The 23,396-nt window shown below is 54.3% G+C and overlaps 1 protein-coding gene across 1 annotated transcript in view; it reads left to right on the top strand.

The window, feature by feature from the left end:
* Window positions 1–395: 395 nt before the first annotated feature.
* LOC119395808 (uncharacterized) overlaps window positions 396–23,396 on the top strand; it is a 119,322-nt gene continuing 96,321 nt past the window's right edge. Inside the window, exon 1 of the mRNA XM_037662814.1 lies at window positions 396–572. The gene's annotated coding sequence lies outside the window, so the exon portion shown is untranslated. The remainder of the gene's footprint in view (window positions 573–23,396) is intronic.

The following is a 23,396-nucleotide window of genomic DNA, read 5'->3' as shown; positions in this document are numbered from 1 at the left end:
CGGGGGCTAACACGTACGTCATACAAGGAAATAGCAAAATATCGGTCGTCGCCGCCTTCAGGTTTGTTTTGCCTTCGCTTGTACCCAACAAAAGCGGACACGCAGGTATCCGCATTAGCAGTAGGTACAAAGGGAAGACAACCGTCAAGAGAACATTTGAGGATGCGTAATAAAGCCGAGGAATGCATAGGAAGCGAGAGCTGAAAGGAGAATGCAGATGAAAAGGCGCAAATCTCCGGGGCGATTCATCCCTGAGAAAGCGAAATTGGTACCACTGATCGTAAGATACATCGCTAACTAGAGATAGAGAACTTATTTACATAAAGGCAGATAGGTCGACCCTAGCTATTGCTTGCCTGGCATGCTACTCTACACTGGGGAAGGGGGACAGCGGAGCGAAACAGTAGTGAATGACGATAGTAAGTAAGGGAGGTGAGCATATAGTCCCGCTACGCTTGGGAAAATCTAAACACGTGCATCCAGTCCAGTGGCTTCCAGGAAGGCTACGACTGCTCCTATAACCACAATTGTGCTCCTGACGTCAGGACCAGGACCTAAAACAGCCTCATCAGGTAATGATCTACTATGTCATCGTGCAATCGAGGATATCAGTCTCTGAAGTTCTTAGGCGTACGCTGGACAGACCCAAAATATATGTGCAAGCGTTTCAGGTAAATGGCAATGACCACAATCGGAGCCTGTTTTACTGCAGCCGATCAAGTGGGCATAACGTCTTGTGAAGGTCACACCAAGAGGAATCTGGTGAACCATGCATGTGATGTGTGGCACCGCGGCAGACGCGGCAAAAGAAGAGTACTGCGTGGCTCGAGATGCACGAGCCGTGAGGAAGTTAGAACACTCGGGATATTGATCTGGCTGGATGATGATTATCATGGAACACATTTATTGAAAAAACAAGAGAGGTGTAGCTCTTAAGGTGTTCCGCAATGGGTGGAGTTCCTTTTCCGAGACCCCATTGGAATCAACCGCTATCTTAGCCCTTCGGATCAAGGCCTTTTGGGTCTGAAGGTCCGAGCAACTGAGCAGGGCCGCCTCCCAATCCTCTCGGTTTGGGTTAGGGTTCGGGGAAGAGCTGAGTTGAGCTGGCAAGCCCAAACCATGTTGTAAGTGTCATCCACCTCGCCACAGTATTTGCACTTGCCAGTGCAGGAGGAGCCGAAGAGTTTCAAGATTGCCGGGCACAATAAAATGCTAGTGAAAAGTCGTAGCAAGATGCGTTCATTAGCCTTGCCCAGCCCCTTTGTAGGAGGTGGGTATTGGCGATGCCTATCTCTGTAATAGGTCGTGATGTCTTTGAATGTGAGGAGATAGCCGCCTTTGAGTTTCAGGTACTCAGGATCTAAGTGGGACGCCTGGTGAATGAGTGCTCGGGCCGTCATTTTCGCGGCGTCACTCCCCATTAGGCTCTGGTGGCCTGGAGTCCAGACTATGAAGGGCGGGTAGGATCGATTCCCCGGTTGCTGTAGTTCTGCAATATTCTTTCCTCTAGTGGTGTGACCCAACCAGCCTGATAACTTCGACATGCCCCACGCGAGTCTTTTATGATACATTGAGATCGGGGATCCAAGGCTGCTGGGGCAATAGCTACTTCTTCCGCTTGTGTTGTGCCCGGGGCTTTGAAAATGAGCCCATCTACTTGCTTTTCTTCTGAATAACCGCTGCCGTATACCAGACCCCGCGGCATGGACCGGCCACATCTACATAGAAGACTCCGTGTTTGTTGCCATAGTGACGATAGTGTTGCCTGGCGACGAACAATATGGTTGTGGGATGCCGTGTCGTTGGAAGGACGCATCCCAACATAAAACGTAACAACTGTTTATTAGCGAAGTAGCAGCAGCGGGGCGAGGATACCGACGCTGCGCTCAGTCGGGTAGCGAAGGAATGGTCTCTTCCGAGCTTGACAGCTTGGTTTTATAGCCACCCTCGGTGACGTAAGCCTACGGTGACGCTGCGGTGGCGCTGTCTCTTATCTGAGGCGTGGTGTAGCATGCCGCCGTGTCACTCCGGCCTAGATAGTGACAAGGCGGAGGCTGCGCCGGTTTGTGCGCACTGTGTCACCACATCACCCCCCCCCCCCGCGGAGTGCAGAACCCTCAGGGTCTGTAGCAATCTGGGAGGCGTACCAGACGTCCAGAGCGTGTCGTGACCGGAGCGGGCTGCGACGTCGGCGGCTGTGGATAGATGCCTGTGGTTGGAGTGGCGCTGTTCGGTTCGTTCGAAACGATGTATGCGGGCTTGAGCCGGTCGATCAAGACGCTGACGTCGTTTCCGTTCAGGCGCAGAGTGAAGTTCTTGTTGCCGCGATGGACGACCAGGTAGGGTCCGCTGCAGGGTGGCTGGAAAGGCCTGCGAACGGTGTCGTCGCGGATGAAAGCGTGCGTGCACGAAGCTAGCTCCTTGAACACGAAAGGTGTAGGCTTGCAGTGGTGGGCGGCAGGTGACGGGCGTAAGGCGGCGATGGTGCGTCGGAGCCGGGCGACGAAGTCGGTGGGGTCTGACGTCGTAGTACTCGATGGCAGTGCGGCGAGGAATTAACCTGGGAGACGGAGTGGTTCCCCGTAGACGAGCTCTGCTGGTGTAGCGTGGATGTCCGGCTTGAAGGTGGCGCGAAGACCGAGGATGACGGCTGGGATGGCCTCGAGCCAGGCTGAGTCCAGGTGGCACATTATGGCTGCTTTGAACTGTCGGTGGATTCCGTTGGCACAGGGGTAACTGGTGGTCCTCAAGTGTTCGAAACCGATGGTCAGCCCGAGGAGCCTGAAAAGGTGCGACTCGAAGTGTCGTCCTTGGTCGGTGGTTACGCGGCAGGGGCGGGCGCCGAAACGAGCAATCCAGCCGGTGAAGAAGGCCGAGGCGACGTCTTCCGCGGCGATTCCTTCGAGGGGCCATGCCTCGGCCCATCGAGTGTACCGATCGATGGCGGTGAGGTAGTAGCGATAGGGTCCAGCAGGGGGTCCTATGATATCGAGGTGGACGTGCTCAAACCGACCGGAGGGCTGAGGGAATGTTCCGAGTGTTGACTTGACGTGCCTGGTGATTTTAGCGCGTTGGCATTGAATGCAGGAGCGCGCCCAGGTGCGACAATCCTGCTGCATGGAGGGGATAGACATAGCGGTCAGCCACGAGGCATGTAGACGCGCGCACGTCTGGATGGCTGAATTTGTGGAGCTGGTTGAAAAGCCCACGGCGATGGGACAGGGGCACACAGGGCCGGCTTCGTCCAGTCGGCATGTCGCAACGGATTGTGCTGGTCGACCCTGGAACGGGGACTTGTTGCAGCTGTAGTGAGGACCTGCCCTTGAGAAGTTCCTGCAGTTCGGCGTCCGTAGTCTGAGCCTCGGCGAGGACGTCCGCTGTTATGTGCTCAGAACTGATGGCTGCTACACGTTAAAGCGCGTCGGCGACCGCGTTGTCTTTCCCGCTGACATGTTGGATGTCGGTGGTGAACTGTGCAATAGAGAAGGCGAAGGTAAGAGGCTTGTGGTCGGTATAGATGGTGAAGTTCTGTGCTTCGAGCATATGGCGAAAGTGTTGCACTACTTCGTATATCGCCAGTACTCTGTTATAGGCTGGCAAACTTGTCGGGACGGCGGTCGTGGTTTCGTCAGTGGAACTGGCGGTTGAAGGGGTCGTTTTCCGAGCTTCGAGTTTCATGGAGAAGAACGCCAAGGGATGCCAGGTGTTGTCCATGCCTTGCATGAGGGCGGCACCGATGGCGAAGCTAGATGCGTCCGTGAAGAGTCCCAAGGGAGCGTCTGGCACGGGATGGGTGAGAAGCGTGGCGGTGCAGAGGGTGGCTTTGCAATCTTCGAAAGTTTTTGCTAACATCGGTGTCCACGTGACGGGTTGGTTTCCTCGTAGGCCAGCCAAAGCATCATGGAGGGGAGCCTGGTAGTCGGCTGCGTATGGCAAGAAACGCCTGTAGAAGTTCAGCATGCCGAGGAAACGGCGAAGGTCTTTAACGGTGGCGGGTTGAGGGTAATTTAGCAAGTCTGAGACGCGTTGGGGCAAGGGCCGAGTTCCCTCAGATGAAACTTCGTGGCCGAGGAAGCGGGCGACGGAAGCGCCTAGCGTGCTTTTTTGGATATTGATGAGTAGACCGTGGTCATCGAGGCGTTGGAACAGCAGACGAAGGTGCCTGTGGTGCTCTTCGGCGTCGCGAGAGAATACCAGTATGTCCTAAGGTAAACGATGCAGAAGTCGAGGCCGCGGACGACTTCGTTGATGAAGCGCTGAAAGGTTTGTCCAGCGTTCCTCAGGCCGAAGCTCATGAAGAGGAACTCGAAGAAGCCTAAGGGAGCGATGATAGCCGTTTTCAGGACGTCATCCGGATTGACTGGTGTCTGTGTGTAGGCCTTCACCAAGTCTAGCACAGAGAACACGTGGCAGCCATGAATGCGATGCGCGAAGTCCTGTATGTGGTGGACGGGGTACCGGGATGGTGCGCGCGTTGAGGGCACTGTAGTCCCAACAGGGCCGCCAGCCTTCGGTCTTCTTCGGAACAAGGTGGAGTGCACGGTGGTGTGCTGCACTTTGCGTGGCAGTCCGCTGGGGTGCGTCAATCCGGGAAATTCGGCGAGGATGGCGTGGTACGACGAGTGATTGTCAACACTGAGTACCGTGATGCTTGGCTGTTGTGCGGCCTGGTGTGGATTGTCCCGTTGTCGCATCGATGAGGAGGTCGTTGCGGCAGTCCGGAAGGAGGTTGTAGTGGGCCAGAAGGTCTGAGCCGATGATTGGCTCGGCGACGTCGGCGATGACGAAATTCCAGCAAAGGTCACGGCGTAAGTTTCTGAGCTGGATGTGCAGGCGGAGCGAGCCGTACGTCTTGATTGTGGAGCGGTTTGCCGCGCTGAGCTCGAAAGACGTAGGCGGACGAGGACCTTGAAGATGGGATCGCGGGTAGCAGCAAATGTCGGAACCGCTGTCGACAAGGAGCCGCTGCTTCGTGATTTGGTCGGTGACGAAGATGCGACGGCCTCTGGGTTCGCAGCTTGCGGCCGTCTCTACGAGCTGCCGTTGGCGTTTTCCGCATGCCCAGCGGAACACGGTGGTCGACATTGCCGGGATCTGTCCCCGAAACGTCGGTGGTAGTAACACGGGCCTTTATCGGGTTGCCGCGACGAAGTGGTGTTAAGGTCGCGGCTTTGCTGGTGGCGGCGCTAGTGCATCGGAAGACGTTCACCCAGGCGTTGTTGAATGGAGGTGGGCTGTCGATCGACGTCGTCGACACGGCGTGCAAGCTCCGCGGTGTTCAGCGGTGCGGCGACAGCCTGGATGGTGGGTGACAGCTGCGGCAAAGAGACCTCGATGAGGCGCTCAGTCGGGTAGCGAAGGAATGGTCTCTTCCGAGCTTGACAGCTTGGTTTTATAGCAACCGTCGGTGACGTAAGCCCCCGGTGACGCTGCGGTGGCGCTGACCCTTATCTGAGGCGTGGTGTAGCATGCAGCCGTGTCACGCCGGCCTAGATAGTGACGAGGCGGAGGCTGCGCCGGTTTGTGCGCATTGTGCCGCCATATGGCCTTCCCTATCCACCTGTGTGTGGATGGGTCGAACTCTGACGGCGCGTCTCCAGAGTTCGGGCACTCGGACCCGTTCCTGCGTGTGAAACTCGTGTTTCAAGTGGAGCCGGTCCAGCAAATGGTGTCCCGATTTTGTCTGTGTTAGACGTGTGTATTGGTTTGTGAGTTCTGATTCGTTGAGCTCCTGAAAGGTGTTCACCACTCCCAAATCGAGACGTCTCGCGTTAGAAGTTGCGACAGGGAGGTCAAGGGCCCTCTTCATCACTTTGCAGAGGATTACCTCGACTTTGTCTTCATCATGCTCTGGCAGATAGAGATAGGGAACCGAATATAAGATTCGGCTGAATACGAAGGCATGAGCTAGCCGAACAGCGTCCTTGCTTCGTAATCCCCATTTATTGTTGGAGACTCATCAGACCATTCGGCCCACTTGGTCCCCAACCTTGCGGAACTTTTCTAGTGTTGTGTCGACTCTTTGATTGTGAATAAAGAGCCCGAGAATTTGGATTTTCTTGGCCTCGCGAATGGGGCCACTAGCCAAAGAGAGACACAGTTTTGTGGTCTCCTTAGGCGATGGTCTAAAATGCGCAAATTCTGATTTGTTTGGTGCACACTGGAGTCGGCAGCGCTCTGTGTAGTGATCCACTACGTGAGCGGCTGCTTGCAGACTTTCCTCCATACGTCCGATGTTTCGCTCTGTGGCCCAGATGGTGATATCGTCGACGTACAGAGCGTGCTGCACGCCTCCGATACCCTACAGCTGGGCCGGGAGATGTACCATTGCAAGGTTAATGAGTAGAGGGGAAAGCACAGCGCCTTTTGGCGTCCCCCTGGTACCCAATACGTAAGATCCATATTCATTGTCTTGGATTCTGACGAGCGTGGCTTTATCCGTCAAGAAATCCTTTATATAATTGAATCTGTTTGTACCACAGTGTGTCTCACTAAGATGTGTTATATAGTGCTGTGTTTAATGTTGTCGAAGTCTCCCTTTAGATCTAAGGCCAGGACGACCTTGTCATTGTGAGGGTGTTCCGTTGGTTGTAATATGTCATGACGGAATTGTAATATGTTTTGTGCGGACTTCTGTGGACGGAAGCCCAACATGGTATCTGCAAAAGTGTTACAATTTTCCAAATAATCGGAGCGCCTATCTCGCACCATCGCCTCCATTAGTTTGCCCACAGATGATGTGAGCAAGATAGGTCTCAGGTTGTCCGTATTAATCTCCTTCCGTGCTTTTGGAATAAAAGTGACAAGTGATGTTTTCCAGACGAGCGGTAACGGAGTTTCCCCTATCCATATCGCATTAAGATAGTAATGAAGGACCTCACACTCGCGATCAGAGAGGTTGACCACCAGTTCCATTGTGATCTTGTCCCGACCGGGGGCACTGCCTCCCTTTATATTGGCTAAGGTCGCATTGAAGTCGTAGAGGTGGAACAGCTTATCCACCTCTTCATTATCTCTGCCTGCGTAAAGATATTCCTGACCTGGAGGGTCATGTTTGTTTCAGAGACACTTGTCCCTTAAGGTCTCTGCCAGCTGTGTTGTTGTGCCCTGGAAATTGTGGAAAGCGCGTTGTAAGTGTTTCTGGGTTTCTCCTCGCGATTGAGCGGGCTCGATCAAGCTGCGGAAGAGCTTCCATATTTCTTTCCCCGACATCTGTCGGGCTGCCGTGTTACATCGATCTATCCAGTTGGAATCAGCTAACTGAGAGGCATACTCGGCAGCCTGTTGGGTAAGATCTGTTATACGTATTTTAAGCGTCCTGTTGTGCTTTTGTCGTTGCCAGGCTGCGGCGAGCTTCCCATAGATTATGCACCGCTGGGAAGTCCTCCGTCGTCTGTATGCATTTCTGATGCCTCTAAAGTGTTGTCATGAGAGTTTGAGCCCACGAACTGTATCCATTGTCGAAAAGAGTGGTCTGTGGCAGGGACTTACGGAAACTAGTCCAGTCTGGCAGTTTGGCGCGAGTTGATGGCATTTTTAGGGACCGGGTATGAATGACGGTGTTAAGAATACATTGATCGCTTCCTAGGGTGTCTTCGGTGTTGTACACGAGATCGGGACAAGTGTCCGGAGTCACAGTGATCTCTAGACGTGTTGTGGTGCTGGGTCAGTCTGCAGGGTTATGCGAAGCGTGGAGATGAGCTCCGATAGCTTTCTACCGCGCACTTCCTCCCTCTTGTGACCCCATACCTTGCTGGGAGAATTGATGTGCCCTACAATGAGCAGGGGATCCCGACCACTTATCTTCAGTGCTCGGCTGAAGATGTCTGCAAAAGTCATCTTTTAGCTTCGGCGGACACTATTGCCACGTGCGCTTCTTATAAGCGCTTTTGATGTATTCGGTTTCGCCGACAAAGACTATCAGCAACGCTAAGCGCAAACCGCGCCTTATTGTTCGGGAAGCTTCGCGGTTATTGTAGATCGTTTTGTTAAGACTGCGGGCAAGACGCGAACACTCGAGCTTTTTCTAGAGCTTGCGCGACAACCAGCGATAGCGCTGGAATATTCGACGGCACTTGTATAATTGCTGACGCGCTTCACCGCTTGGCAGTTGATCGACGGTCGACGGCTCTCTTCACCGATATCAGTGCATACCGCGTGTATTGCTGTAAATGAACTTTCCGTCCAAATAGAGTTTCATCTTGGACACGTCTCCTGTGGTCTTCGTCAAAGTCACGACCACGTGACATCTGGTGGAGGTTCTGTTCGTCCGTGTTCCGGACGCCCCCGTCAAGCTGTGAACCAAGCCCGAGTCGCAAAGAAGACGTCGATACCAAGGCCGAGCAGCGAGCAAGCCGCAGGCAACAAGGTCTACCGCCAGAGCACGGGCCTCTACCTGAAAAGACCCGGCAAAGAAAGACCCTAATCCAAACCAAGCGACGATCACAGACGTTGTGCCGCCCGCACCGATCCTTCTCCGGACGCCCAAGGAGCCGCCAACCTTCCGCGGATCGTCGTTCGAAGAACCGGAAAGCTGGCTCGAAGCCTTCTACCAGGTCGCCGTTTTCAATGCCTGCACCAGCGAAGACAAGCTACGGCATGCGTATTTCGATTTGGAAGACGCTGTTCGGACCTGGTTCGAGAACCAATAGCGAAGCCTGACAACGCGGCACATCTTTCGCGACAGGTTCCTCACCACATTCACGAGTGTCGTCCGCAAAGAGAGGGCTGAGGCTCTGCTCGAGACCCGCGTGCAGATGCCGAACGAAAACGTGGCGTTCTTCACGGAAGACATGACCAGGCTGTTCCGCTATGCAGACCCTACCATGCCCGAACAGAAAAAGTTCGCCTTCTCATGCGAGGAGTTAAGCAGGAGCTCTTCGCTGAGCTGGTGCGGAACCCACCCAAGATCGTCCAAGAATTCCTCTCGGAGCCGAACCCACCGAGAAGACACTCGATATGCGCACTCGGCACTACAATCGCCGCGCATTCCAAGACAGCGAAGCTGTTCATGCCCTCGGCTCCGACAACTTGCGCGAAACGATCCGAGCCTTCGTGCGAGAGGAGCTGCGAAAGCTCGATCATTTTGCACAGCCCGAAGTGCCGTCGATTGCGGACGTTGTACGCGGGGAAATCCAACAGCCAGTAGGTGTTCCTCAGCCGGCACCGCCACAGCTGCAAGCAATGACCTATGCTGCTGCAGCCCGACGCAAGGCCCCCTCCTCACCCACGTCAAGACGCCAAGCCGCCCCAGCAGTTCCGCGCCATGCACCACCGCCGCCACCACCTACGTCATACTGCCCGCCAGCCAACCAGCGATACAGGCCGAGGAAGACTGACGTTTGGCGCGCCCCCGACCACCGTCCACTCTGCTACCACTGTGGAAAAGCTGGCCACACGTACCACCGTTGCCAGTATCGACAGATGGGACTGCGCGGGTTCGCCATCGACGCCCCGCATCCACAGCAGGGTGAACGACCACATGACATCGCCGACTACCCGACAGGAGCGCAGTGGACCCCCCGAGGACATTCCCGATCGCTGCCGCCAGGCCACTAAACCTCTCCCCAGCGCCGACGATACACTGGCCCAACCCGGGGCCGGTAACCTAGCCCGCATCCGGAAAACTAAGGGCGGCAACCGATAGAGGTGCGGTTGCTGTGCGACGAAATGCCGAAGATCCTCCGCCGCCGACGACGACGCCACGACGAAGCCTTCAGGACACGAGGCCAACCAGACAGAGCCCTGATGACGAAACCTCCCGGACCGAAGTAAACCTGACGACGCAACGTGGAAACAGTGGAACAAACCGACGTAGCCGTGACCCGATGCCACGACCTAATGCAACGCAAGTCGACGAACTAGCAACCTCGAAGTTCTTATGCCAGAGCGTCACAGCCCTCGTCGACACCGGAGCCGACTATTCTGTCAGCAGTGGAACGTTCACCATGAAGCTGAAGAAAGTTAGGACAGCTTGGGAAGGCCCCCAATGCCGGACAGCTGGAGGTCACCTCGTATCGCCGGAGGGAAACTGCACAGCGAGACTCACCATTAAGAATCGGATTTATCCCGCGAACCTCATAGTGCTGCAGGGTCGCTCGAGAGATGTCATCCTTGGTATGGACTTCTTAGGCCTTCAGAGTGCAGTCATCAACCTAAGGTCCAAGTCGATAACACTTTCCACGGAAAAGGCACTACCGCCGCACACTCCGCCGAGAAAGCACGCCTTGAATGTTCTGGAAGACTAGGTCACCATTCCCCCTCGCTCCAGCCTCATCATTTCCGTCGGCACTCAGAAATCAGCAGACCTGGAAGGCGTCGTTGAAGGCGACCAGCACTACTTGATTAACCATAAGATTTGCGTCGCAAGAGGAGTAGCCGAGCTGCAGGCAGGGAAAGAAACAGTTATGCTGACGAATTTCAGCAACGAGTACAAGCACGTGAGCAAAGGCACGACGGTCGCCTACATCGAAGAAATCGTAGAAGCTAGCAATGCTTTCGGCCTCGCCGATTCTCCCGAGCCTACTCCGATTAATAAAGCTCCAGAACCACCTTTCGACGTCCATCTCAGCGTTCCAAAGCACAAACAAGAACAGCTCAAAGCTGTTCGTGCTTTTGCAACACAAGGACTGCTTTTCGTCGTCGTCGTCAAGAACTCGGCAGACTCCCGTGGCAAAACGTCGCATCATAACAGAGGAAAGTGCCAGACCACTTCGTCAGAGCCCGTACAGAGTTTCGACGCGAGAACGCGAGGCCGTGAAGAAACAGGTCGACGAAAGGCTACGCGACGACATCATCCAGGCGTCAGAGTCCGTGGGCATCCCCCGTGGTGCTAGTGAAGAAGGATGGGACTCGACGTTTCTGCGTCGATTATCGTCGAAGTCACGAAGAAGGAAGTGTGTCGTCTTCCCCGGATAGACAACACCCTGGATCCATTACACAGCGCAAAGTACTTTTCGTCGATGGACCTCAAGGCCAGTTACTGGCAAATAGAAGTCGACGAGAGAGGCCGAGAAAAGACTGCCTTTATAACACCAGACGGCCTGTTTGAGTCCAAGGTAATGCCTTTTGGTCTTTGCTCGGCACCCGCGACTTTTCAACGGGTTATGGATACAGTGCTGGCTGGCTCGAAGTGGCAGACGGGCCTCGTGTATTTGGACGACGTCGTCGTGTTTTCCTCAAACTTCGACGAACACCTGTACTTCAAGCAATCAAGACCTCCGGACTCACATTGAAGCCGGAAAGTGCCGCTTCGCGTACGAGGAGCTCTTGTTCTTGGGTCACATGATCAGCAAAGATGGTGTTCGCCCGGACCCGCGGAAAACAGCTGCCAGCGTTGGCTTCCCGACGCCCACCGACAAGAAGGCCGTACGCCGTTTTCTCGCCTTGTGCGCCTATTACAGACGTTTCGTCAAGGAATTTTCATGGATCGCCGAGCCACTGACGCAACTCACGAAGGCCGACGTCGTATTCAGGTGGGAAACGTCGCAAGTTCAAGCATTTCAAGAATTGAAACGACGCCTGCAGGTGCCTCCGATACTTGCGCATTTCGTCGAATATACCGATACGGAAATCCACACCGACGCAAGCAGCGTGCAGAAGACCGACGGATTGGAAAGGGTCATCAGTTATGCTAGCCTGTCGCTATCAAAGGCAGAAATCAACTGTTACACAACAGAAAAGCAGTGCCTGGCCATCATGTGGGCTACATCAAAGTTTCGCCCCTACCTCCACGGCCGGCCCTTCGAAGTTATGAGCGACCATCACGCCTTCTGTTGGCTGGCTAACTTGATGGTCCCTTCAGGTAGATGGTGGAGTCTACGAATTCAAGAATTCGACATAACCGTCGTTTACAAGTCCGGAAGAAAACACTCCGACAGACCACCGTTGTTCCGAAGTTATTCACGCGGGGACTGACGTCCTTTTTCTTGCGCAACGGTGTTCTCCCTAAGAAGAACTTCTCGGCGCTTCGAGCCGATTCCCTTCTCGTGGTGCCCTCGACATTGCGACCAGAGGCCATCCAGGTTCTGCACGACGACCCGATGTCTCGACACGTCGGTGTTTCTCGCACGCTCGCAAGAATACAGGAAAAGTATTGCTGGGCGCGCCTTGCCGCCGACCTCACTCGCTACGTAAAGACTTGCCGGGACTGTCAGCGACGCGAGACACCGCCGACAAGTCCAGTAGGACTTCTGCAGCCTATCGAGCTACCTCGACGGCCGTTCCAGCAAATCGGCATGGACTTACGTTCCCGACGTCCAATACCGGAAACAAATGAATCGTCGTAGCTACTGACTAGCTCACTCGCTACGCCAAGACAAGGGCCCTACCAAGTCAGTGCCGCCGAGGTAGCGAAGTTCTTTGTTGAGAACATCGTCCTGCATCATGGCGCCCCAGAGGTTCTCATCCCCGACAGAGGCACGGAGTTTACTGCTGACCTGACTCAGGCAATACTGAGATACAGCCAAACAAGCCACCGCCGGACCAAGGTCTCCCACCGGCAAGGTCTCCCACCGGAGTACGGGCATCTACCCGACAAGATCAGGAAGCCTGCACCTGTGCTGCTACATCAGCCGAGGGAGCCACCTACCTTCCGTGGGTCACCGCTCGAAGACCCGGAAAGTTGGCTTGAAAGGTACGACCGCGTCGCCCTTTACAACAACTGGACTGATAACGACAAGCTACGGAACGTGTACTTCGCCTTTGAAGACACCGCTCGAACATGGTTTGAGAACCGATAGGCAAAGCTCACAACCTGGGACCTTTTTCGCGCCGCTTTCCTGGACACGTTCACGAGCGTCGTCCGGAAGGAAAGAGCCGAAACTCTGCTAGAGACTCGTGTACAGCTGCCGAACGAGAACATCGGCATGTACATTGAAGAGATGATCCGCCTTTTTCGCCATGCTGACCCCGCTATGTCCGAGGAGAAGATGATCCGCTTCCTAATGCGAGGAGTCAAGCAGGAACTCTTTGCCGGCCTTGTTCGTAACCCACCTAAGACGGTCGCGGAATTCGCCTCGGAAGCCACAACGATCGAAAAGGCGCTTGAAATGCGTACGAGGCAGTACAACCGCCGGATTCCCACGACGACCTACGGGGAGGTTCGTGTCCCACGACGAGCTACGGGGTTGATCGTGTCTAGCAGGTCCGACGACCTGCAAGACACGATCAGAGCTATCGTGCGGGAGGAGGTGCGAAAACTGTTGCCGTCCTCGCAGCCTGATGTAGACTCGATTACTGACGTCGTGCGCCAGGAAATACAGCAGTCCCTGCGAGCACCTCAGCTAGTGCAGCCTGAGCCACAAGGGATCAGCTACGCCGCTGCAGTCCGCCGCAACGCTCCTCCTCGCCCGCGCCAAGACGCCGCGCCGCCGCAGCAGTTCCGCCGCCGCCACCAATGACGTCATACCGCCCGCCAGCCGGCCAGTGATCCGCGCCGAGGAAGACCGACGTTTGGCGAGCACCTGACAACCGCCCGCTCTGCTACCACTGCGGGGAGGCCGGCCACACGTAACGCCGCTGCCAGTACCGACAGATGGGACTACGAGGATTCGCCATCAACGCGCCGCGACCGCAGCCAGGCGAACGGCCTCGCGACATCGACGACTACCTTACCGGAACACAGTGGCAACAACGACGACCTTCCCGCTCGCCGTCGCCCGGCCGTTACATGTCACCGCACCGCCGGCAGTACACTGGCCCAAACCGGGGCCGGTCGCCTAGCCCGTATCCGGAAAACTAAGGGCAGCAACCGATGGAGGTGCGGTTGCTGAACGACGAAATGCTGAAGATCCTCCGCCGTCGACGACGACGCCGCGACGAAGTTCCGAGCCCCCGCCGCACGCCGAACGACGTCCTGAAGACGAAACTGTGCGACCGGAAGCAGACCTGACGACGCAACGCGGAATCAGCGGTGCAAACCGACGTAGCCGTGACCCGATGCCGCGACGTAACGGCAACGCAAGACGGCGGACTAGCGACCTCGACGTTCTGATCGACGGCAACAGCGTCACCGCTCTCGTCGATACTGGAACCGACTATTCCGTGATCAGTGGGCGGTTCGCAGCACAGTTGAAGAAATTTAGGACTGCTTGGGAAGGCCCCGAGATCCGGACCGCTGGAGGCCATCTGATAACGCCGATTGGTGTCTGCACGGCGCGAGTCACTATCCATAACCGGACTTATCCTGCGAGCTTTGTAATCTTACAAAACTGCTCCAGGGATGTGATACTAGGAATGGACTTCCTAAGTGACCACGGCGCCGTTATCGACCTGAGGTCTGAGTCGATAACACTGACCTCAGATAAAGCGCTCCCGCCCCGCGCGACGCCAGGGAACCATGCATTGAATGTGATAGAAGAGCAGGTGACCATTCCGCCGCGTTCAAGCGTCATTATTTCCGTCGGCACCGAAAAAGCTGAAGACATCGAAGGTGTCATCGAGAGCAATCAGCGTATGCTGCTAGACCGTGACATTTGTGTCGCAAGGGGCATTGCTCGGTTGCATGAAGGAAAAGGAAGCGTGATGCTAACGAACTTCAGCCAGGAATACAGACACCTGAGCAGGGGCACGACGATTGCATACATCGAAGAAATCTTGGCCGTCAGCGATGCGTTTGCCTTTTCAGATTCTGACAAAGCTATGACGACGATCACTGAGCCACCCGTCGACGTAAACCCAAGTCTTCCCGCTCGCCAACAGCAACAGCTTCGACGCCTTCTGCAGGAATACAGGGGCTGTTTCTCGTCGTCATCGCGGGTCCGACAAACGCCCCTTGCTAAGCACCGCATCATAGCAGAAGAAAATGCTCGACCACTCCGTCAGAGTCCCTACCGGGTTTCGACGCGGCAACGGGAGGCCGTTAAGAAACAAGTCGATGAAATGCTACGCGACGACATCCAGCCGTCCAACAGCCCGTGGGCGTCTCCCGTGGTGTTAGTGAAGAAGAAGGTTGGGACCCTACGTTTCTGCGTCGATTATCGTCGCCTGAACAAAATCACAAAGAAGGACGTGTACCCTCTCCCACGGAGAGACGACACCCTGGATCGACTCTACAACGCGAATTACTTTTCGTCGATGGACCTCAAGACCAGCTACTGGCAACTTGAAGTCGACGAGAGAGACCGAGAAAAGACCGCCTTTATAACACCGCACGGCCTGTTCGAGTTCAAGTCATGCCTTTCGGTCTTTGCTCGGCACCTGCGACTTTCCAACGAGTCGTGGATACTGTATTAGCTGGCTTGAAGTGACAGACTTGCCTTGTTTACTTGGACGACGTCGTTGTGTATTCCTCGAACTTCGACGAACACCTCCAGCGACTTCAATCCGTACTTCAAGCAATCAAGAACTCCGGGCTCACCCTGAAGCCAGAAAAGTGCCGCTTCGCGTACGAGGAGCTCTTGTTTTTGGGTCACGTGATCAGTAAGACTGGAGTGCTCCCAGACCCGCAGAAAACAGCTGCCATCGCCGCTTTCCCGCCACCCACCGACAAGAAGGCCGTGCGCCGATTTATCGGCTTGTGCGCCTATTACAGACGCTTTGTCAAAGACTTTTCACGGATCGCCGAGCCACTAACGCAGCTAACCAAGACCGACGTCGAATTCAGGTGGCAAACAGCACAAGTCGAAGCATTTCATGAACTGAAACGACGCCTGCAGACACCTCCGATACTTGCGCATTTGGACGAATACGCCGATACGGAGATTCACACCGATGCAAGCAGCATAGGACTCGGCGCCGTCCTTGTGCAGCGGACGGACGGACTGGAAAGGGTTATCAGTTATGCTAGCCGGTCGCTGTCTAAAGCAGAGGTCAACTATTCCACAACAGCAAAGGAGTGCTTCGCCATCATCTGGGCTAAGTCAAAGTTTCGCCCCTACCTCTACGGCAGGCCCTTCAAAGTTGTGAGCGACCATCACGCCTTGTGTTGGCTAGCTAACTTGAAGGACCCTTCTGGTTGCCTCGCACGGTGGAGCCTAAGACTTCAAGAATTTGTCATTACTGTCGTGTACAAGTCCGGAAGGAAACACTCCGACGCCGACTGCTTGTCTCGTGCTCCCGTCGACCCACCAACGCCCGACGACCAGGATGATGACAGCTTCTTGGGAGCCATAAGTACCGAAGACTTCGCGGAACGACAGCGAGCCGACCCGGAACTGAAGGGTCTAGTGGAATACCTGGAAGGCAGGACCATCGTTGTCCCAAAAGTATTCAGGCGAGGATTGGCATCATTTTTCTTGAAAAACAACGTCGTCGTAAAGAAGAACTTCACTCCGGCCCGAGCCATCTACCTTATCGTTGTACCTTCGGGACTGCGACCAGAAATTTTGCATGCCCTGCACGACGACCCAACGGCTGGACACCTCGGACTTTCCCGAACGCTCGCACGAGTACAAGAAAAGTACTACTGGCCGCGCCTTGCCGCCGACGTCACTCGCTACGTAAGGACGTGCCGAGACTGTCAGCGACGGAAGACAGCGCCCACAAGACCAGCAGGCTTCCTTCAGCCGATCGAGCCTCCTCGGCGACCATTCCAGCATATCGGGATGGACCTCCTGGGGCCGTTCCCAACGTCGACTTGCGGAAATAAATGGATCGTCGTGGCTACCGACTACCCCACCCGCTACGCCGAAACAAAAGTCCTGCCCAAAGGCAGTGCCGCTGAGGTAGGCAAGTTCTTCGTTGAGAACATCGTCCTTCAAAACGGCGCCCCAGAGGTTCTCATCACCGACAGAGGTACGGCGTTCACGGCTGACCTGACTCAGGCGATCTTCGAATACAGCCACACAAGCCACCGCCGTACCGCCGCGTACCATCCACAGACCAACGGACTCACCGAGCGTCTAAATAAGACCATCGCCGACATGTGGCCATGTATATCGACGTCGAACACAAGACGTGGGACGCCATCTTTCCGTACGTGACCTTCGCGTACAACACGGCCGTACAGGAAACGACGCAGATGACGCCATACAAGTTGGTCCACGGACGGAGCCCGGCAACGACGCTCGACGCCATGCTACCAGACGTGACCGACGAGTAAAACATCGACGTGACCACCTACCTACGGTGCGCTGAAGAAGCATGACAGCTCGCCCGCCTACGGATCAAGAACCAGCAGACGACTGACAGCCGCCGCTACAACCTTCGACGACGCCACATGGAATACCAACCCGGTGACTGTGTATGGGTATGGACGCCAATACGCCGACTGGGACTCAGTGAGAAGCTTCTTCGACCATACTTCGGACCGTACAGGGTACTTCGACGCCTCGGCGCACTCGACTATGAGGTTGTCCCTGACGGCATTACGAACTCTCAGCGGCGCCGTACGCGACCTGAAGTCGTCCATGTCGTGCGCCTTAAGCCATTTTTTGCGCGTTGTAGCCATTTTTTTGCTATTGTAGTTTATTTGTGTATGCACTTGTTTTTTTTCTCTTTATGTTCTTTCACAAGCATCGGGACGATGCTTTTTCAGAGGGGGGCAATGCCACGCCCACTTCTTGTCTTGTTTTGATGTATTCGGGTTTGACCGGCAGGGATGGTTATCAACGCTCGACGCTGTCCGCGAAGTAGTGTTCTAGAAGCGTCGCTATTGTAGTAGATCGGTTTGTTAAGATTGCGCCCCGCACGCGAATGTTACAGCTTTGTCTAGAGATTACGCCGCCACCAGCGATATTGCTGGAAAGTTCGATAGCGCCTGTATAAAAGCCGACGCGCGTGACCGCTCGTCAGTTGATCGACGGTCGACGTTCTGTCCGCCGCTATCAGTGTATTGCTGTAGTTTGACCGGCCACAAGTTCGGCCAAATAAAGAGTTTCATTTCGAACGTGTTCACTGCTGCCTTCGTCGACGTCACGACAACGTGACAGTATTTTGCACGAGGATGCGAGTAGATGGACCTCGATAAAATGTATTATACCTTAAAATTTTAGCTAAGGCTCCGGGTTCCCGTAGAGCCACGGTGGCTGCTAGAAATTTGAATGTTTTTAAGTAGAGGCGAAAATGAGCGTACTTAGCGGGATCCTTAAAGCCCCTACGATTCCACTGTATGATTGACCGTGGTTCCTATCTTGAGTTAGCTCGCTTCTGTCTATGTCCCTGCGCCATGATTAGCACTACTAGATGCTTGCTGGCTCTCCGCTACCTGAGGGATAGGAATGAGCCAGACGTCTTCGGTACCATCCTCATCAATATTGCGGCAAGCTTTGGAGGGGCGACTCACCTCCGCTACGGCACCAGTCCGCATAAACAGTTTAGGACTAGCCTGAATCCAGGACTTAACGTTTGGGTCACCGCAGCGGTGATTTGCTAAGTGAGTGTAGTCACTAGTTGTTGCATTTGTGCCTGTAACATTTCCGCAGTCATTGTTGGCAGCGGTGCCATGTGGTCGGTGACAGTTTTTCGAGAGCCGTCATGAGGCTTTCCAAGTTTTTGATGAGAGGGCCATATGTCACCGGTCCCATGCCCGAGCACAGTGAGGCCGATTTGCCGCCGCTATCCAGAGTACCTGGTAAAGGCGGCTCTGCCCATATGTTTTGGAGTGCAATGTATTTCTGTTCTAGCTGCTCATTTTTAGTTTGGAGAAATGATATTTCTTTCTTGAGCTCAAGTTCTAGAGATGAGGGGGAGAAGGAGGCGACCCCTACCGAGGTGCTCACCTTGGATGTTGTGGCCACGTTGCTGTTTTCAAGGGGCGAGAAGTCTCCTTCGTGGGAAAATGGCGTCTTGACATTTTGTCCTGATGCGTTCCGGTTCTTATTCTTCTTAGATGTCTTGTTTTCGGGAGCAGGCCCGGTTGCTTGTCCGGACTTGCCCGATGACGCAACTCTGTTGCCGGAAGCCTTGCTGGTCTTGTTTCTAGGGTCCCCTTGTTGGTTTCCTGGGCGTTGAAGCCGGCGGAATTTTCCCTTGCAGTTTGCGGGACCAGTGAGATGGGCCTCCCCACAAATCATACACGAAGGGGCACTCGTGTTCAGCTAGGCCCTGCTCGGAGGCGCCTACTTTCTGGCCACAACAGCCACACCTTGCGACATCCGGATGTGGGTAATTGTCTATCCAGTGACCGAGAGTTTCACAGCGGTAGCACGCTGGGACGGTCTTCTTATATTCTCTAACAACTGTGCATTCACAGTTGTAGTGTACGTAGCGGATCACTCTCTGGTCCACGAAAGTGAGCACCACCGCGTTGCATGTTCCAAGCTTTCGCACGAAGGCTAGTTCTCCCTCGCGCCACACCACCTCGCCTTTAAGAGATGCCGTTGTCTCGTCTGCTCGCACGGTGACGACGCCTCGGCACACATCTCTGTTGAGTTTGACATGGCGCCGCAGAGGATCGGAGCCAGATCCTATGTTGAGGTTCCAATCAGGGGCTAGTTTGTTTGTTGCCTCAACATGTTGCGTCCCGCAGACAATCAAATTCTGTGTGCACACTGGCCAAACGTTTAGGGTAGCGGCAGCTTCGCCGCGGACGTACTGGGCGATGGCAGCCCCGACATCTCCAGTTTGGAAGGCCATGTTCAGGTGCAGAGTTTCACGGGGCTTCAACACCACGATGATATCATCTGCGCTCATCTCGGGAGTGTCGCGTGCGCGCAACTTAATCAGCTTACTCTTCCGCTGTGCAGTGCGAGCATGGCCGTTGGAGGCGAGGACATCGGGGTTCCCGGCAGCCGGCTTTGGCATCATCTTGCGCTGGGTAGCTTTCTGTCGTAGAGCCACGAACTGGAATAGGCCTTCATCTTCGATATTGGTTGGTCCATTTCCTGTGGCAGCAGCCTATTTCACATCAATTTATGTCTACGCCTAGACGGCTGGGTCGTAGCCGCGCCGGGTAGCGGTCGCCATTTTCGGGGAAGGCACCGCGATGCCGGTGTCCAAGCTAACCTCAGCTGGAGGTTAGCTACTCCCAGCGTGGCGAAAAGTCAAATAGGGCGAAAAATGGTTAACTTTCGGCCTACCTGCGTCGGGTCGGTGTCAGCAGGTTCCTCTTGATGTTAGGACGAAGTTCTCAACGCTTTCAGAAGCGTAACGTCGAAATTTCCGCGGTCATTGGCAAAACTTTCCGGAGCCACCGCGTCGCACGTCCGATGTCAGCGACGCAAGCAGCCTCCCTCTCTGTCTGTGCGCGGTAGCCGCTACCGCTTCGCTTCTTCGGAATCTGAATAAAGCTGCGACGACGGCATGGCTTTGTTGGCCGCCGTCACGTATTTCTGCTCTACATTGGTGGCCCGGCCCCAAGAACCAGCCACCAGCGCTGCACCGCTCCCACTGAGCTGATGTTCCAGCCATGTTCCAGGCGGCCCAGGCCTGTCAGCCGCAATTCGGTGCCCCGCTGCCACTGTTCCGCACCGCCTACATCGAATCATGATTCGCGGAATTCGAGGCGGCCCTGGAGCTCAAAAGATCTAGCTCCAGAAATTCATGTTTGAGGTTTTTACAGCGAAAGCTGTTATGAGATCATTTCTCCGGCCGTTTTTGGCGCCGTAGTTGTCCGCCGCCGCCGCCGCCGCCGCCGCCGCCGGTGTCCGTAACCAGTATCGCTCGAAATAAGAAAAAAAACTAAATAAGAAAAAAATTCCAGGATGGAACGAGGTTCGAACCTGGGCCCTCTGCGTGGGAACCCAGTATTCAACCTCTGAGCCATGCCGGTGCTTGAAACTGCTTTGCAAAATGTCCTATACAGGCTTCATGTCGGGAAGGAACCACATTAGCATATGCAATATAGCGTGGTAGAAGATTAAAATAAGCACCAAGCGTCGCACAACGCGAATTCTGTAACCAGGCGTCAAACAATTGCGAATTGCGCAACGAGTAGGTTGTTGAACGCTTCCAACCCATTACAAAAGGGCACTGCCATAATTCTTCGTCACCCGGCGCAGAATCAACAAAGTGCGCATAATCCCTTACATGCGTTTAGCAGGTACCAACGCTCTCTGTAGAATGACGAAAAATGGCACAGTGCCTGCTGCCCTACTTCTAAAAATTACAATTATTTATAGCGTAGTGGGTTCCTCGCAAGTGCACTTGTATTGGTTGCCAAGGAAGCCCATAAGCGCATGATCCATTACCTCGGGGTCTCAATAAAGTTCTTTGCCCCCTCCCCGTCTCTCTTCCACGTCAATGTATACAGCATGACGGGAGAGGGAAATAGCGACCGGGCGTCACCCAATACAAATTGCATAACTGGTGGGCCATTTAAAGATTCCAACCCATTACAAAGGGCTGAGCCCTAATTCTTCATCGTCATCAGTCGTCACGTCAATAAAGTGCACATAATGCCTTACAGACGTGTAGCTGGTGCCTCGCTTCTCCATAGAATGACGAATAATGGCTTAGTGGGTGCTTCCGAACCTCACAACAATTTTGATTTGTGGCGTAGTGGGTACCTTTCTAGTGTACTTCTATTGTAGCCCCAAGAGAGCTTAACGGGCTCTAGAAACGCCGCTCTTCCAGCTTTCGCTGTGACTGTGCTGCGGTTTCAGCGCAGGCCTGGCGTTTTTGTGCAGTGTTCGATTTTTGCTGTTTTCTTGGTCTATTACGCTGACATCCATTTCTTCCTCGGCGTGCCAACAAGACGTCGGGTGAAGACTTCGAGGGCTCGGCGCCTTACAGGTACGAGGTTCCTTTATCAAAGACTTGGCTAGTACGCGACCACTACGGTGGTTGGTAACCAGCGCCACGAGCCTTATGCTCGTCCAAGTGCGTCAACCCTCATGAGTGACACTGCAGGGCAGAATGAAAAGCCTGGGGGCTTACAGGCGCGCCAAAACGTCATAAAGCCGGCACGTTTGCACATTCACAACCGTGAAATGGCTTCAGCGAGCCCAGCAGCAATGGACGACGATGAAGCTGAGCGCAAGAAGCTTCGCTTAGAAGAGAATCTTTTCGACGATAAAACGTCAACTTATAACCTAAGTGATGAAGAAGACATGGGCGAAGATGAACCATTTACGTTGGTTGCGTATAAGAAGAAGCGAGCAGAGGGCATCCCAGTCGTCATTCGTCCAACAGCTGAAGGTGCTAGTTTCTGGAAAGTGAACCCCAATCGAGTGTCAGCCGAAGTAGTTTCCGCTGCTAAAGAAAAAGTGCAGTCATTCAGAACGACCAGAGATGGAAGCTTCAGTGTCAGCGTTGCTTCCTTAGCTTCAACCAAGCGCCTTCTAATGCTTTCGAATGTAGGCGGCCTGGAAGTTAAGCCTTTCATCCCAGAGTCATACACTCGGAACGTTGGGAAAGTAAAGCATGTGCCTCTCCAGTATTCAGACGAACAACTCCTAGAGTACTTGAGAGATGCAGGGGTTATATCGTCGCGGCGGCAAATGAAATATTACCGCCAGGAAGATGGAGCAGTAACGTCGCGTCCACTTCACACAGTGATTCTGACTTTTCGAGATGACCGCCCGATTCCAGGAAGAATCTACTTAGGATTCACCAGTCACCCAGTGGAAGAATATCTTGGTCCAGCACTCCGGTGCTATAACTGCCAGCGATTCGGACACATGGCAAAAAGTTGCCGTAACACACGCCGGTGTAAGATCTGCTTAGAAGAACACCACCATAAGGAGTGCAAGTCAGTTCTTCAACCTAAGTGTGCAAACTGTGCAGGTAATCACGCTGCCTTATATTCAGGCTGCCCGCAAAGTAAAGCTGCTGCGAAAATGCGTCGGCATGAGCTCATTCATGGAAGAAAACCGCGCCCCAATGAACCCTCTCCAAACCTTGAGATTGTTCATCCTGTACGTGATCTACCTCAGCGCACACCGGAACAACAACAGCCGACAAACACACCAAGAGAACCACCAAGAGCACACCCGAGAGACCACTCACGAGAAGTACATTTAAGTACCCCAACCTACGCGTCAAAGCTGCGAACGCCCACGCGACCTCAGCCGGAAAGTAGCAGAACCGACAGCGCCAGTGTTCGCCCAAGCTACAACATCGAAACATCACGTCGTTCTCAACAGGCCTCAGAAACTGAACCATTCAAGGGGGACCATGCCTCTGCATCAGTCATGCAATTGATTCTACCAATGCTTTTCGCAGCACTTAAGGCAATCCTGTCTGCTCTACCGGAAGCAAACAACCTGCCAGAAGTAAAAGCCCTGCTGCCTCTGGAAGCACTATTGTATCAACAATCCGGGTCAGACCTGCGACAAGTTACATATGGATAAGCGCTATAAAAATGTCTCCGTACTCCAGTGGAATGCCAACAGTCTTCGAAGGAAGTGTGCTGACTTCCGTAAACTCCTTTTGCAATATAACTTGCCAATACTTTGCATCCAAGAGGCAGGAATGAATGACGATTTCCGCCTCTCTAACTACGTGATATATAAGTCATCTCGTCGAAGTGGTCCTAGCAGAGTGCATCTGTGCGTCAGAAAGGACCTACCTTCTCA

Source organism: Rhipicephalus sanguineus, chromosome 6 (genome assembly GCF_013339695.2).
Source record: "Rhipicephalus sanguineus isolate Rsan-2018 chromosome 6, BIME_Rsan_1.4, whole genome shotgun sequence".
Taxonomy (NCBI): domain Eukaryota; kingdom Metazoa; phylum Arthropoda; class Arachnida; order Ixodida; family Ixodidae; genus Rhipicephalus; species Rhipicephalus sanguineus.
Note: the sequence above shows the minus strand (reverse complement) of the source record. Positions and strands in the feature narration are given on the sequence as shown.